Source organism: Eriocheir sinensis, chromosome 54 (genome assembly GCF_024679095.1).
Source record: "Eriocheir sinensis breed Jianghai 21 chromosome 54, ASM2467909v1, whole genome shotgun sequence".
In the NCBI taxonomy this organism is placed as follows: domain Eukaryota; kingdom Metazoa; phylum Arthropoda; class Malacostraca; order Decapoda; family Varunidae; genus Eriocheir; species Eriocheir sinensis.
Genome location: NC_066562.1, coordinates 11,300,114 through 11,313,699, shown reverse-complemented (window position 1 = coordinate 11,313,699; position 13,586 = coordinate 11,300,114). Strand labels below are relative to the sequence as shown.

Here is a 13,586-nt window from a genome sequence, read left to right as displayed (position 1 = left end):
TCTTGTGTGATAATTCATGAGGAAAGTTTTATATGGATGGGCAGAGAGAGAGAGAGAATAAAACTATCTGTCTCTCTCTCTCTCTCTCTCTCTCTCTCACACACACACACACACACACACACACACACACACACACACACACACACACACACACAATTAGGATTTCTCAGTAAATAAACAAAGAATACATTTATACCTTTTATTGATATGTATCGTTTGGTATACATACATAAGTACATACACAGGTAAATCTACGTACATAGAAACAGTCACATACGCACATAGGCAATAATCTCAAATACGTACACGCTTCAGACGCACATACATATACACACACTGATATGTTAATTTTTTTGGTATACACAATTTCTTTTCTTTTTTCAAAGTATACATGAATTTTTTTTTTTACAATCATATTTTTTCCGTGACCCAAAACTTGAAGATTGGCTAATGTTGAAGGGGGGGGGGGGGGTTGCTCTCTCTCTCTCTCTCTCTCTCTCTCTCTCTCTCTCTCTCTCTCTCTCTCTCTCTCTCTCTCTCTCTCTCTCTCTCTCTCTCTCTCTCTCTCTCTTCTACAAAGTCGAAATGTAACTTTTTCAACATAATCTTTTTTTTGTGTGTTTTCTCAGTTAATCAATTTATCAGTCAATCGGAAAGTCATTCATTCAATCAACAAACCAATCAGGAAGTCAGTCAATCAACCAGTCATTCAGTCAATCAATTAGGAAATCAATCTGTCAGTCTTTCAATCAGTCAGTCTTTCAATCAGTCAGTCAGTCAAGCAGTCGTTCAGTCAGTCAATTAGAAAATCAATCTGTCATTAGTCTTTCAATCAGTCAGTTAGTCAACCAGTCATTCAGCCAATCAATTAAGAAATCAATTAGTCAGTCTTTCAATCAATCAACCAATCATCCAACCAGTCAACCAATTACCTAATCCCACACACCCAAACATCAGCACAGGTCAACAAGCAGCGGACAGGTCAGGTTTAGTACGCGTTCTGTTTTCGCAAGCCAGTCTGCCCGGCGGTAACGTTGACCCTTGACCCCCCAAACCTGAACTTGATGTCACAGGGTTAGGGGCGAAGCCAGCTTATCGCACAGACAGACAAGGCTTTATTTGATCCAGTTTTTCATTATTATTATTATTATTATTATTATTATTATTATTATTATTATTATTATTATTATTATTATTATTATTATTATTATTATTATTATTATTATTATTATCATCATTACTACTACTGATGCTTACTATGAATTAATGACAGCAATGAGTAAACCGTAATCCTAATAGCACCATTTAACATTTCACAGTGAGTATTATAAGTAGACTGGGTGGTGGGTGATGAGTGAGTGTTATGAGTAAGTGTGAATGAGTCAGAAGATTACCGTGAATTTTGTTAGGTGAGTTTTGGTGAGTAGATGTTGTGGAAGATGATAATTAGAACGACTTAGGGTTTGATGATGAGTATGAGTTTTGTGATGAGTAAGTGTTAATGAGTCAAAAATTACTATGAGTCGTGTGTGAGTAAGTGGATGATGAGTTATATAAAGCGACTGGAAGATGGGAATTAGGACGACTTTGGGTTTGGAGTAAGTATTAATAAGTCAAAAATTACTATGAGTCTTCGTGTGAATAAGTGAATGTTGAGTTATATAAAGCGACTTGGAGATATCATTAGCACCATTTCGGGTTTGACCATGAGTAATAGTGAGTGAAATGAGTAAGGTTATGATGAATTGTGTGTGAGTAAATGAGTATATGTTTTGATATGTAAAGCGCCTACAAGCTACAGGCACATGGTAGCTACTGTATCATGAGTAAAAGGTTGCATGAATATTATAATGAGTCAGTTGAGTATGAGTTTTCTAGTCTGTGAGTTTGAGTAAGTGAGTGAATGGTTAAGTAAGTGAATGTCTTACGAGTCTAAACTAATACTAATTGATATGTTTTGGAGTCTTTTGGTGATCTAATGAGTAATTTGAGTGAGTAAGTGAAATGAGTTGACGATTGAATGAGTCTTGCTTGAGTGAATGAATGGTTAGGTGAGTGGATGTCTTACTCGGCTAAACTAATACTAATTGATATGTTTTGGAGTCTTTGGGTAAGCTATTGAGTAATCTGAGTAAGTGAATGAGTTAACTATTGAATGAGACTTTCTTGACTGAATAATTAAACGTAGTGAAGCCGTTTAGTGAGAATGAATAACTTTTTTTCATGAATAACATAAAGAAAAGTTTTAATCTGGCTTTGATGAATGATTTGGAAGTCTTAAACTACACTTGATCCATGATAAAGGAGTCTTAAGCTTAATTTGACTCACGATAAAGGAGTCTTAAGCTTAGTTTGATCCATGTTAAAGGAGTCTTATGCTTAAAATTGATCCGTGAATTGGAGACTTAAACTAACTTTGATCCATGAATAAGGAGTCTTAGGATGAGTAAATATGAAATAAACTTTATCTAAAATTGATCCATGAATAAGGAGTCTTAGGATTAGTGAAGATGAAACAGACTTAAACTAAAATGGATTCATGCATTGGAGTCTTAAACTAAATTTGATCCATGAATAAGGAGTCTTAGGATGAGTAAATATGAAATAAACTTTAAAATTGATCCATGAATAAGGAGTCTTAGGATTAGTGAAGATGAAACAGACTTAAACTAAAATGGATTCATGCATTGGAGTCTTAAACTAAATTTGATCCATGAATAAGGAGTCTTAGGATGAGTAAATATGAAAAACTTTATCTAAAATTGATCCATGAATAAGGAGTCTTAGGATTAGTGAAGATGAAACAGACTTAAACTAAAATGGATTCATGCATTGGAGTCTTAAACTAAATTTGATCCATGAATAAGGAGTCTTAGGATGAGTAAATATGAAATAAACTTTAAAATTGATCCATGAATAAGGAGTCTTAGGATTAGTGAAGATGAAACACTTAAACTAAAATGGATTCATGCATTGGAGTCTTAAACTAACTTTGATCCATGAATAAGGAGTCTTAGGATGAGTAAATATGAAATAAACCTTATCTAAAATTGATCCATGAATAAGGAGTCTTAGGATTAGTGAAGATGAAACAGACTTAAACTAAAATGGATTCTGCATTGGAGTCTTAAACTAAATTTGATCCATGAATAAGGAGTCTTAAGATGAGTAAATATGCAATAAACTTTTTGATCCATGAATAAGGAGTCTTAGGATGAGTAAAGATGAAAAAGGCTTACACTAAAACTGATTCATTATGGAGTCTTAAGCTAAATTTGATCCATGAATTAGGAGTCTTAGGATGAGTAAAGATGGATAAGACAAGCTAAATCGATTCATTATGGAGTCTTAAGCTAAATTTGATCCATTAATTAGGAGTCTTAGGATGAGTAAAGATGGATAAGACAAGCTAAATCGATTCATTATGGAGTCTTAAGCTAAATTTGATCCATGAATTAGAAGTCTTAGGATTAGTGAAGATGAAACAGACTTAAACTAAAATTGATCCGGGAATTGGAGTCTTAAGCTAAATTTGATCCATGAATAAGGAGTCTTAGGATTAGTGAAGATGGATAAGATAAGCTAAACTTGATCCGTGAATTGGAGTCCTTAGCTAAATTTGATCCATGAATGAGGAGCCAAGGATGAATAATGTGGGTTATGCCTTAAACTTAACATTGATCCATGACTGGGAGCCTTAACTAAGATGAAATTGATCCGTGAGTGAAGAATCCTAAGCCAAATATTGACTCATTAAAGGGAGTCTGTGAATAAGAATGAATAAGTCACACAGCTAATTCAACAGATCGAGTTTAATGGTTTTACAGTTTACTCATTCAGAAAACCGTAAATAAACTGATTTTTTGATGGTCAAGAATTTATATAAACCACATAGCTGATTAGACTTAGGTGACATTTGATCCATGAGTAAGGAGTCTTAACGTACATTTGATCCATGAAAAAGGAGTCTTAAGATGAGTTAGACTTACGCTAAAAATTGATTCATTATGGAGTCTTATGCTTAGAATTGATCCGGGAATGATGAGTAAAGTTGAATTCACCTTAAGCTAGAATTTGATCCATGAGTAAGGAGTCCTAACCTGCATTTGATCAGTGAAAAAAAGGGAGTCTTGAGATGAGTGAAACGCGCTAAAAGTTGATTCATGAGTAAGGAGACTTAAGCTTAAAATTGATCCGTGAATTAGGAATCTAAGGATGAGTGAAACGCGCTAAAAGTTGATTCATGAGTAAGGAGACTTAAGCTTAAAATTGATCCATGAATTTGGAGCCTTAAGATGAGTTAGACTTACGCTAAAAATTGATTCATTATGGAGTCTTATGCTTAGAACTGATCCGTGAATGATGAGTAAAAAGGCTAAAATTTGATCCGTGAATGATGAGTAAAGTTGAATTCGGCTTAACGCTAGAATTTGATCCATGAGTAAGGAGTCTTATGCTTAGAATTGATCCGTGAATGATGAGTCTAAAGATGAGTGAAACCTAAGCTAGAATTTGATCCATGAGTAAGGAGTCTTATGCTTAGAATTGATCCGTGAATGATGAGTAAAGTTTAATTCGACTTAACGCTAAAATTTGATCCATGAGTAAGGAGTCTTATGCTTAGAACTGATCCATGAATGATGAGTAAAGTTGAATTCGACTTAACGCTAGAATTTGATCAGTGAGTAAGGAGTCTTAACCTAATTTTGATCCGTGAGTAAGGAGTCCACAAACCTATGAGTAAGACCTAAAATTAACTCATCTTAGTAATTGATTGATCTGTGAAGGTGAGTCTTTAAGCTAAATTTGATCCGTGAAAATGAGTCTTACGTTAAACTAATGAAAAAGGTGCTTGACTCACGATGAATAACAGTGATTTGATCCGCAAGAAGTGAGTCAAGCTAAATTTGATCCGTGAAAGAGTCTTAACCTAGAATGATCCTTGGTACTGAGCCTTGACTAACCTAGAATTGATCCATGAGTAAGGAGCCTTAGAATGAGTAAAGATGAATTAACTAAAGTAAGAATTGATCCGTGAGTAAGGAGTCTTATGATGGATATTGATTCATGGTATGGAGTCTTTAACCTAGAAAATTGATCCACGAGTAATGAGTCTTAGGATGAGTAAAGATGAATGAACTAAGGTAAGATCCATGATTGTAGATGAATAAGTGAAGGATCTAATGAATAACAACCTAACTGACCCATGAATATATATTAACTCTAAAAAAAAACCTACTACCAAAAATGAATGAAATGAAATAATGTGAAAAATATGATTTGATATTCTTTTAGTCACATTAGTCAACGAAAAGTGAGTCCTAAGATGAATAACTGATGAATGACAACTTGAGTGACCCATGAATTGTGTTGTCATTCTACACTACAATCGATGAGTAAGTGAGTCAAACATGAGTATTGATCCATGAATAATGAGTCTAGGGGCATTATTCATTTTAATATAGTAAGGTCAGATGAGTCCAGTGCAGAGAGAGAGAGAGAGAGAGAGAGAGAGAGAGAGAGAGAGAGAGAGAGAGAGAGAGAGAGATGAATAGCTTAACAAAGAGACTTACGGTATTGTGAAAGAAAATACTAATGAATGATGAATGAAGATGAATAATGTAATGAATGTTTTGTTAGTTGTATAATTGTGAAGTCTAATTATTTTTGTCTGTTTATGAATATTTACAAGTGGAAATATACATGAATCCATTTTCTTTTTGTATGAATGAATGAATATATATACTTTTTAACGTCAATGAAAGAAAACGTCAAAATGAGTTATTGATCTAAGGGAAACTAAAACTAACTGAGCATTTTTTTTTAGTGGACTTTTTGTGATAGCGAAGGATTGGAAAGGTTTGAGATGAGTAAGAGTGAGTGATGAAAATGTTTGAATGGTGAGTATTGAGAGGCGTGTGTCTTGCAATGTGTTGAGTAAGTCGTGAGTAGATATAGCGTTAGCGATTTTTGTTTTTGTTTTCGTGATAGAAAAGGAAGGGAAGTCTTTGGGATGAGTAAGAGTGAGTAAGAATGTTTGAATGGTGAGTATTGAGTATTGAGTATGGTGAGTAAATAGTGAGTGTGTGTGTTTTTTCTCTGTTTCTTTGTTTTTTCTTCTTTTTCTTTCTTTCTTTCTTTCTTTAACTGTGTATGTGTGTGTGTGTGTGTGTGTGTGTGTGTGTGTGTTTTCAGAAAACACACACACACACACACACACACACACACACACACACACACACACACACACACACACACACCTGTACGTCAACCCTTCACATAGCATAATACACATATACACGAATATATATGTATACATGACTTCGGGGAAAACGTACATGCATAAATCCATACATACATACATATACACACACATGTACGTATGGAAAGATATGTAGCAAAGAAAATAAATCTAATAAAATAATAATAAAAATAAAAATAAAAATCATCACTTATAACTAAAAAATTGAGGGAATTATTTATAGATTTTTCAGATATTATTTTCCCCTAGTTATGGTGTTTATGGTGACTGGGGATGGTGTTATGGTGGGCATGGTAGGTATGGTGGGTTGTCAGTGCCATGAAACAAGCGTGTATGGTGCCATGACTCACTGCAGGGGGAGTATGGTGCCATGGTGCTGGTATGGTGCTGCTACGGGTCCCTCCATGGTGCAGGGGTCCAGGTATGGTGCCATGGTGGTCTTGGTATGGTGTCATGGTGCTGGTATGGTGATGGTGCTGCAGCAAACCATTGTAGAGGAAAGGGTATGGTGCCATGGCCCTTATATGGTGCAGTGGTCTTCGTATGGCGCCATGGTGGTCTTGATATGGTGCTGTGGTCCTAGTATGGTGCCATGATGGGACTGGAATGGTGCCATGGTCCTTGTATGGTGCAGTGGTCCTGGTATGGTACCATGATGGACTGGTATGGTGCCATGGTGGGACTGGTATGGTGCCACGGTAGGATTGGCAGGGCTGGTATGGTGCCATGGTGGGACTGGTATGGTGCCATGGTGGGATTGGCAGGGCTGGTACTGTGCCATGATCCCTTCATGGTGTTGTGGTCCCGATATGGTGCCATGGTGGGACTGGTATGGTGCCACGGTAGGATTGGCAGGGCTGGTATGGTGCCATGATCCCTCTGTGGTGTTGTGATCCCGATATGGTGCCATGGTGGGACTGGTATGGTGCCACGGTAGGATTGGCAGGGCTGGTATGGTGCCATGATCCCTTCATGGTGTTGTGGTCCCGATATGGTGCCATGGTGGGACTGGTATGGTTCCACGGTAGGATTGGCAGGGCTGGTATGGTGCCATGATGGACTGGTACGGTGCCATGGTGGGACTGTTATGGTGCCACGGTAGGATTGGCAGGGCTGGTATGGTGCCATGATCCTTCTATGGTGTTGTGGTCCCGATATGGTGCCATGGTGGGACTGGTATGGTGCCATGGTGGGATTGGCAGGGCTGGTATGGTGCCATGATCCTTCTATGGTGTTGTGGTCCCGATATGGTGCCATGGTGGGACTGGTATGGTGCCACGGTAGGATTGGCAGGGCTGGTATGGTGCCATGATCCCTCTATGGTATTGTGGTCCCGATATGGTGCCATGGTGGGACTGGTATGGTGCCATGGTGGGATTGGCAGGGCTGGTATGGTGCCATGATCCCTCTATGGTATTGTGGTCCCGATATGGTGCCATGGTGGGGCTGGTATGGTGCCATGGTGGGATTGGCAGGGCTGGTATGGTGCCATGATCCCTCTATGGTATTGTGGTCCTGATATGGTGACATGATGAGACTGGTATGGTGCCATGTTAGGACTGGTATGGTGCCATGTTAGGACTGGTATGGTGCAATGGTCCCTTTATGATGCTGTAGTCCAATATGGTGCCATGGCATTACAAGAATGGTGCCATTGTTCACTCTAGAAGGACTTTATGGCACCCTTGAGATGTATGGTGCCATGGACATACATAGAGGGACTAATATGGCACCATGACTCACTGTAGACGTTCAGGTATGGTGCCATGGCTAGGTATGGTGCCATTAGTCAGCACAGTAGGACATATATGGTGCCATTGTCCTTCGCATGGTGCCAAGACTCACTATAGAGCTTGGGTATGGTGCCATGGCTTGCATTAGGACATGTATGGTGACATGATGGTGCTTGTTATGGTGCTGCCCGGCCTGGTGACATGGCGCTCCTTGATCTGTGAGGAGGAGATAGGAGATAAGAGATACCGTGAGAGAGAGAGAGAGAGAGAGAGAGAGAGAGAGAGAGAGAGAGAGAGAGAGAGAGAGAGAGAGAGAGAGAGAGAGAGAGAGAGAGAGAGAGAATATTGCTTACATAAATGATATATCTACAAAGGAAAACTACTACTACTACTACTACTACTACTACTACTACTACTACTACTACTACGAAAAGGGAGAAAGGGAGGAAAATGAATAAATATGGGAAGTGGAAATAATTTAGAGGAGGAAGAGAAAGAGAAATGAAAGAGAGAAAGAGGAGGAGGAGGAGGAGGAGGAAAAGAGAGAAGAGGAGAAAGAGGAAGAGGAGGAGGAATGGGTGATTAAGAGGAGAGAAGAAATAGGGAAGAGGGGAAGAATGGGAAGAATTTAAGAAGTGAAGGATGAGAGAGAGAGAGAGAGAGAGAGAGAGAGAGAGAGAGAGAGAGAGAGAGAGAGAGAGAGAGAGAGAGAGAGAGAGAGAGAGAGAGAGAGAGAGAGAGAGAGAGAGAGAGAGAGAGATACATAGACCACTTAGACCCCCCCCAAAAAAAACATTCTCCCACTTAATCCCAAAATGACTCACGTGTTTCTTAATTAAATCACTTTCTTACATCACTTTAATCTCCTTTTTAAACTAATTCTTAACTTTGCAAACGAGCCAAAAAAAAAAGAAAAAAGAAAAAAAGAAGAAAAACAGGAAGCGAATCGATATAATGTAATTTGGAAGAAAACAAAAACAAAAAAATAATAGAAGGAAATCGATATAAAGTTGTAATTGGAAAACTCTTGTCCACGTCAGTTCGAAAGTGAATGATATTTTTATTTATTTTATTTATTTATTTATTTTCCCAGTCACTTTTGTCTTCACTTTGACTCTTGTGTTCATTTGTGCTCTAAGGGAAATATGCAAACTTTCTTCACTGCAGCAGAAACACTCGCAGTAGTCGTAGTAGTAGTAGTAGTAGTAGTAGTAGTGGTGGTGGTGGTAGTGGTGGTAATAGTAGTAGTAGTAGTAGTGGTAGTAGTAGTAGTAGTAGTAGTAGTAGTAGTAATGGTAGTGGTAGTAGTAGTAGTAGTAGTAATGGTAGTAGTGGTAGTAGTAGTAGTACTAGTAGTAGTGGTTGTAATAGTAGTAGTAGTAGTAGTAGTAGTAGTAGTAGTAGTAGTAGTAGTAGTAGTAGTAGTAGTAGTAGTAGTTGTATTTGATGTTGCATAAATATAATAAATGCAACAATAATAACAACAACAACAACAACAACAATAGTAGTAATAGTTATTAATGTTGTATCACTAGCTGTATTTAATGTTGCATAACTAAAACAAACAACATCAACAACAACATCAACCGTAACACCTGTAATTAACCAAACCATCAACAAAAACAAACACGAATCTTACCTGTACTTTGCACCGTGACGTCACTTAAGTACAGCCGGGCAGGTAACCAAGCGAGTAGGTGCCGGGAGACGAAGGAGGAGGAGGAGGAGGAGGAAGAAGGAAGGAGAAGAGGAGGAGGAGGGAGAGGGGAGGATGATAGAAGCACTCAGGAAGGAGGAGGGAGGTAAGGTAGGGAGGGAGGGAGATAGGGAGGAAGGGAGGTAAGTTCTTCTCCTTGTCCCAGCGGATCACCTGAATGAACACCTGACTAACAGAATCTTATAAGGTGCTTCATGCGGGCCGTGTGCAGCGCCGTGCCGTGTGGAGCTGGTGCCGTGTGGAAGAGTGGGATTGGGGGGGGAGGTGGGGAGAGGTTGGGGGTGGTCATATCTGGACGGGGGTGTGTGGGAGGTTGGGGAGTGGTTGGGGTTAGGTAGGAGTGGTTGGGGGTGGTCATAGATTGGTGGAGGCAAGAGGTGTGTGATGGGAGTGGTTGGGGTGGTTGTAGGGGGTTGGGTGTAAGAGGGAGCATGGTTGGGAAGGGTACGTGGGGTGTCGGGGTACTGGGATGGGTGTAGTTGGTGTGGTGGGTGTGTTATAGGGAGGGGGCAGTGGAATGGTTGGTGCGTGTAAGGGGCGTGTCGGGGGAGTGGTTGGGAAGTAGGGGGGAGGAAAGGAAGGGGAAGCTTGTTACGATGGGGAGGAAGGGAGAGGAAGGAAGGGAGGGAAGTGAGAGGGAAGGAGGAGAGAGAAAAGGAAGGGGAAGGTTGTTACTATGGTGGTTACGATGGGGGAAGGAAGGAAGGGAGGGAAGGAAGAGAAAGGAAGGGGAAGGTTGTTACGATGGGGAAGGAAGGAAGGAGGGAAGGAAGAGATGGGGAGGAAGGAGAGGAAGGAAGGAGGGAAGAGAAAGGAAGGGGAAGGTTGTTACTATGGTGGTTACGACGGGGAAGGAAGGAAGGAGGAAGGAAGAGAAAGGAAGGGGAAGGTTGTTACGATGGGGAAGGAAGAGGAATGTTGGTTACGATGGGGGAAGGAAGGAAGAGGAAGGAAGGAAGGAAGGAAGGAAGGAAGGGAGAGGAGGGAGAAAAGGGAGGGGGAGGTTACGATGGGGAAGGAAGGGGGGGGGGGGGAGGAAGAGGGAAGGATATGGGTAGTAAGGATAGGAAGAGGGAGATGGATAGGAAGGGACAGGAAGGATAGTCTGAAAGAAGGAGGGAGGAGGAGGAAGAGAGGATGAGGAGGAAGAGGAAGAGTAGATAGAAAGTAGAAACGGAAGGAAAGGGAGGGAAGGAGGAAGGAGGGAAGGGAGGCTCTACAGGTGGGAAGGGAGGGAGGGACAGGTGGGCACAGGTAATTGATCTACAGGTGGGAAGGGAGGGAGGGACAGGTGGGCACAGGTAATTGCTCTACAGGTGGGAAGGGAGGGAGGGACAGGTGGGGACAGGTAATTGCTCTACAGGTGGGCACAGGTTATTGCTCTACAGGTGGGAAGGAAGGGAGGGACAGGTGGGCATAGGTAATTACAGGTCGGCACAGGTAATTACAGGTGGGAAGGGAGGGAGGGACAGGTGGGCACAGGTTATTGCTCTACAGGTGGGAAGGGAGGGAGGGACAGGTGGGCACAGGTAATTACAGGTCGGCACAGGTAATTACAGGTGGGAAGGGAGGGAGGGACAGGTCGGCACAGGTTATTGCTATACAGGTGAAGTATTTATATATATAGTACATCTAAAAACAGGTCACGTGACGATGATATAAGGAAGCGAATACATAATACTGATAAAAAGAGTTCAAAGTTATTATGAAATGGTGTGGTTACGTTGTGGGTCATTCACCACGGGCTGTGTGTGTGTGTGTGTGTGTGTGTGTGTGTGTGTGTGTGTGTGTGTGTGTGTGTGTGTGTGTCACTTCATCTCATAACCTTTAATAAGATACGTTGCCTATGACACCGTGATCTTTTTTACCCTCAGGAATAATTTGTTTGATATAAGGGACGAGAAAACACACACATTAATCCTTGCATATATCTCTGGGAGGAAATTCGTCAATAGAACCATCGAGAAATTACTCCTTAGGCCTTTTCTCTTTTCGTAACCACGAGGAACTTTGTAAACAGAAGGCCCGAGAAATAACTCCTTAGCCTTTCCACGTTTACATAACTACGAGGAATTTAACCAGTAGAAGGATCGAGAAATAAGTTGCTTGGACATGGAGAGAGAGAGAGAGAGAGAGAGAGAGAGAGAGAGAGAGAGAGAGAGAGAGAGAGAGAGAGAGAGAGAGAGAGAGAGAGAGAGAGAGAGAGAGAGAGAGAGAGAGAGAGAGAGAGATAACCCAATCACGTATTCGAAGTAACTTACGTAGAGATAAAATTAAATCTTATAGTGTTTTAAACCGTTTTCCAAGTGACCACAAACAGTTAATAGATTTTGTTTTTGTTAATTTTGCTTTTTGAATGATATTGTTATTATTATTATTATTATTATTATTATTATTATTATTATTATTATTATTATTATTATTATTATTATTATTATTATTATGTTATTTCCTGTTTATTCTTCCTTCCTTGGTCTCCGGGTGTCGATCGTGGTCCAGTGTTGCCAGGGCGAGATAACAGCCACTCAGCCACCCGTGAAAGACAGATTAACACCAATTATTAGATTTTTTTATTTATTATTATTATTATCTTTTACTATATTCTGTTTATTCTTCCTTCCTTGGTCTCCGGGTGTCGATCGTGGTCCAGTGTTGCCAGGGCGAGATAACAGCCACTCAGCCACCCGTGAAAGACAGACTAACAACAAATGGCAAAGATTATGTCGTTTTTGGCAATAATGATTAACCCGTTTTGTTTTTATTCATCAAAAACAAATATTAAGTCACTTTAGGATTGGTGTTTTTAAGTGTTCTAAGGTAAAAAGTTAATACGTTTTCTAATTCATGAAAAACAAATATTAAGTCACTTTAGGATTGATGTTTTTAAGTGTTCTAAGGTAAAAAGTTAATTCGTTTTCTAATTCATCAAAAACAAATATCAAGTCACTTTAGGATTGGTGTTTTTAAGTGTTCTAAGCTAAAAAGTTAATACGTTTTCTAATTCATGAAAAACACATATTAAGTCACTTTAGGATTGGTGTTTTTAAGTGTTCTAAGCTAAAAAGTTAATATGTTTTCTAATTCATGAAAAACACATATTAAGTCACTTTAGGATTGGTGTTTTTAAGTGTTCTAAGCTAAAAAGTTAATATGTTTTCTAATTCATGAAAAACAAATATCAAGTCACTTTAGGATTGATGTTTTTAAGTATTTTAAGGTAAAAAGTTAATAAGTGTTCCTCTCTAAGTAATTTTTATCCTCTCTTTTCTTCTCCTTCCCTTCCCTCTCCTTTTCCTCTCATCTCTATCTTCTTTCTCCTAATCCTACCATCCTATCTCTTCTAAAATATCCCATACCATACAATCCTCACACATCCTACCATATCCCACAGCCATTTAAACTTGTCCTACGTCGTGTTCTAATTCACCCAAGACAGAGATCAAATTGTCCTTGGCGGTGTTGGTGTTTTCTGCGTCATGGAAGCAAAGATCAAGACTGTCCCTTATCTCTCTCTCTCTCTCTCTCTCTCTCTCTCTCTCTCTCTCTCTCTCTCTCTCTCTCTCTCTCTCTCTCTCTTCTTTTTTCTTTCTATCTCTCTATCTATTTCTATCTCCTTTATCTTCTCTCCCTTCTTCTTCCTTTACTGCCCTATTCTCCCCTCTCTTCATTTATCCTTCCCTTTCTCCATTTCTACCTTTTCATCTGTATTTTATTTTCCTCTTTTCCTTTCCTTTCCTTTTTTGTCCTCTTATTTTTCCCCCTTATCCTCTCTTCTCGTTTATTTTCCTCCTCTCTGTCTTCTCTCCTCGTTTCTCTTGTCCAGTTTTCTCCTTCTCTGTCTTATTCTCTTTATTTTCTTTAATCTTTTCTCTCC

General features: G+C 39.6%; 1 protein-coding gene and 2 long non-coding RNA genes across 3 annotated transcripts in view; 1 reads left to right on the top strand and 2 right to left on the bottom strand.

Annotated features, from left to right (window-relative positions):
* Positions 1 to 13,586, top strand: part of LOC126983794 (galanin receptor type 2-like) — a 99,907-nt gene that overhangs the window by 1,585 nt on the left and 84,736 nt on the right.
* Positions 186 to 5,212, bottom strand: LOC126983799 (uncharacterized). Its single transcript, XR_007736246.1, has 2 exons — positions 3,098 to 5,212; positions 186 to 3,039 (listed from the first exon to the last, which is right to left on the bottom strand). It is a non-coding gene; the product is annotated as an uncharacterized LOC126983799 (long non-coding RNA).
* On the bottom strand, positions 5,479 to 9,866 carry LOC126983796 (uncharacterized). The gene is made up of 2 exons (XR_007736241.1): positions 9,635 to 9,866; positions 5,479 to 8,211 (listed from the first exon to the last, which is right to left on the bottom strand). It is a non-coding gene; the product is annotated as an uncharacterized LOC126983796 (long non-coding RNA).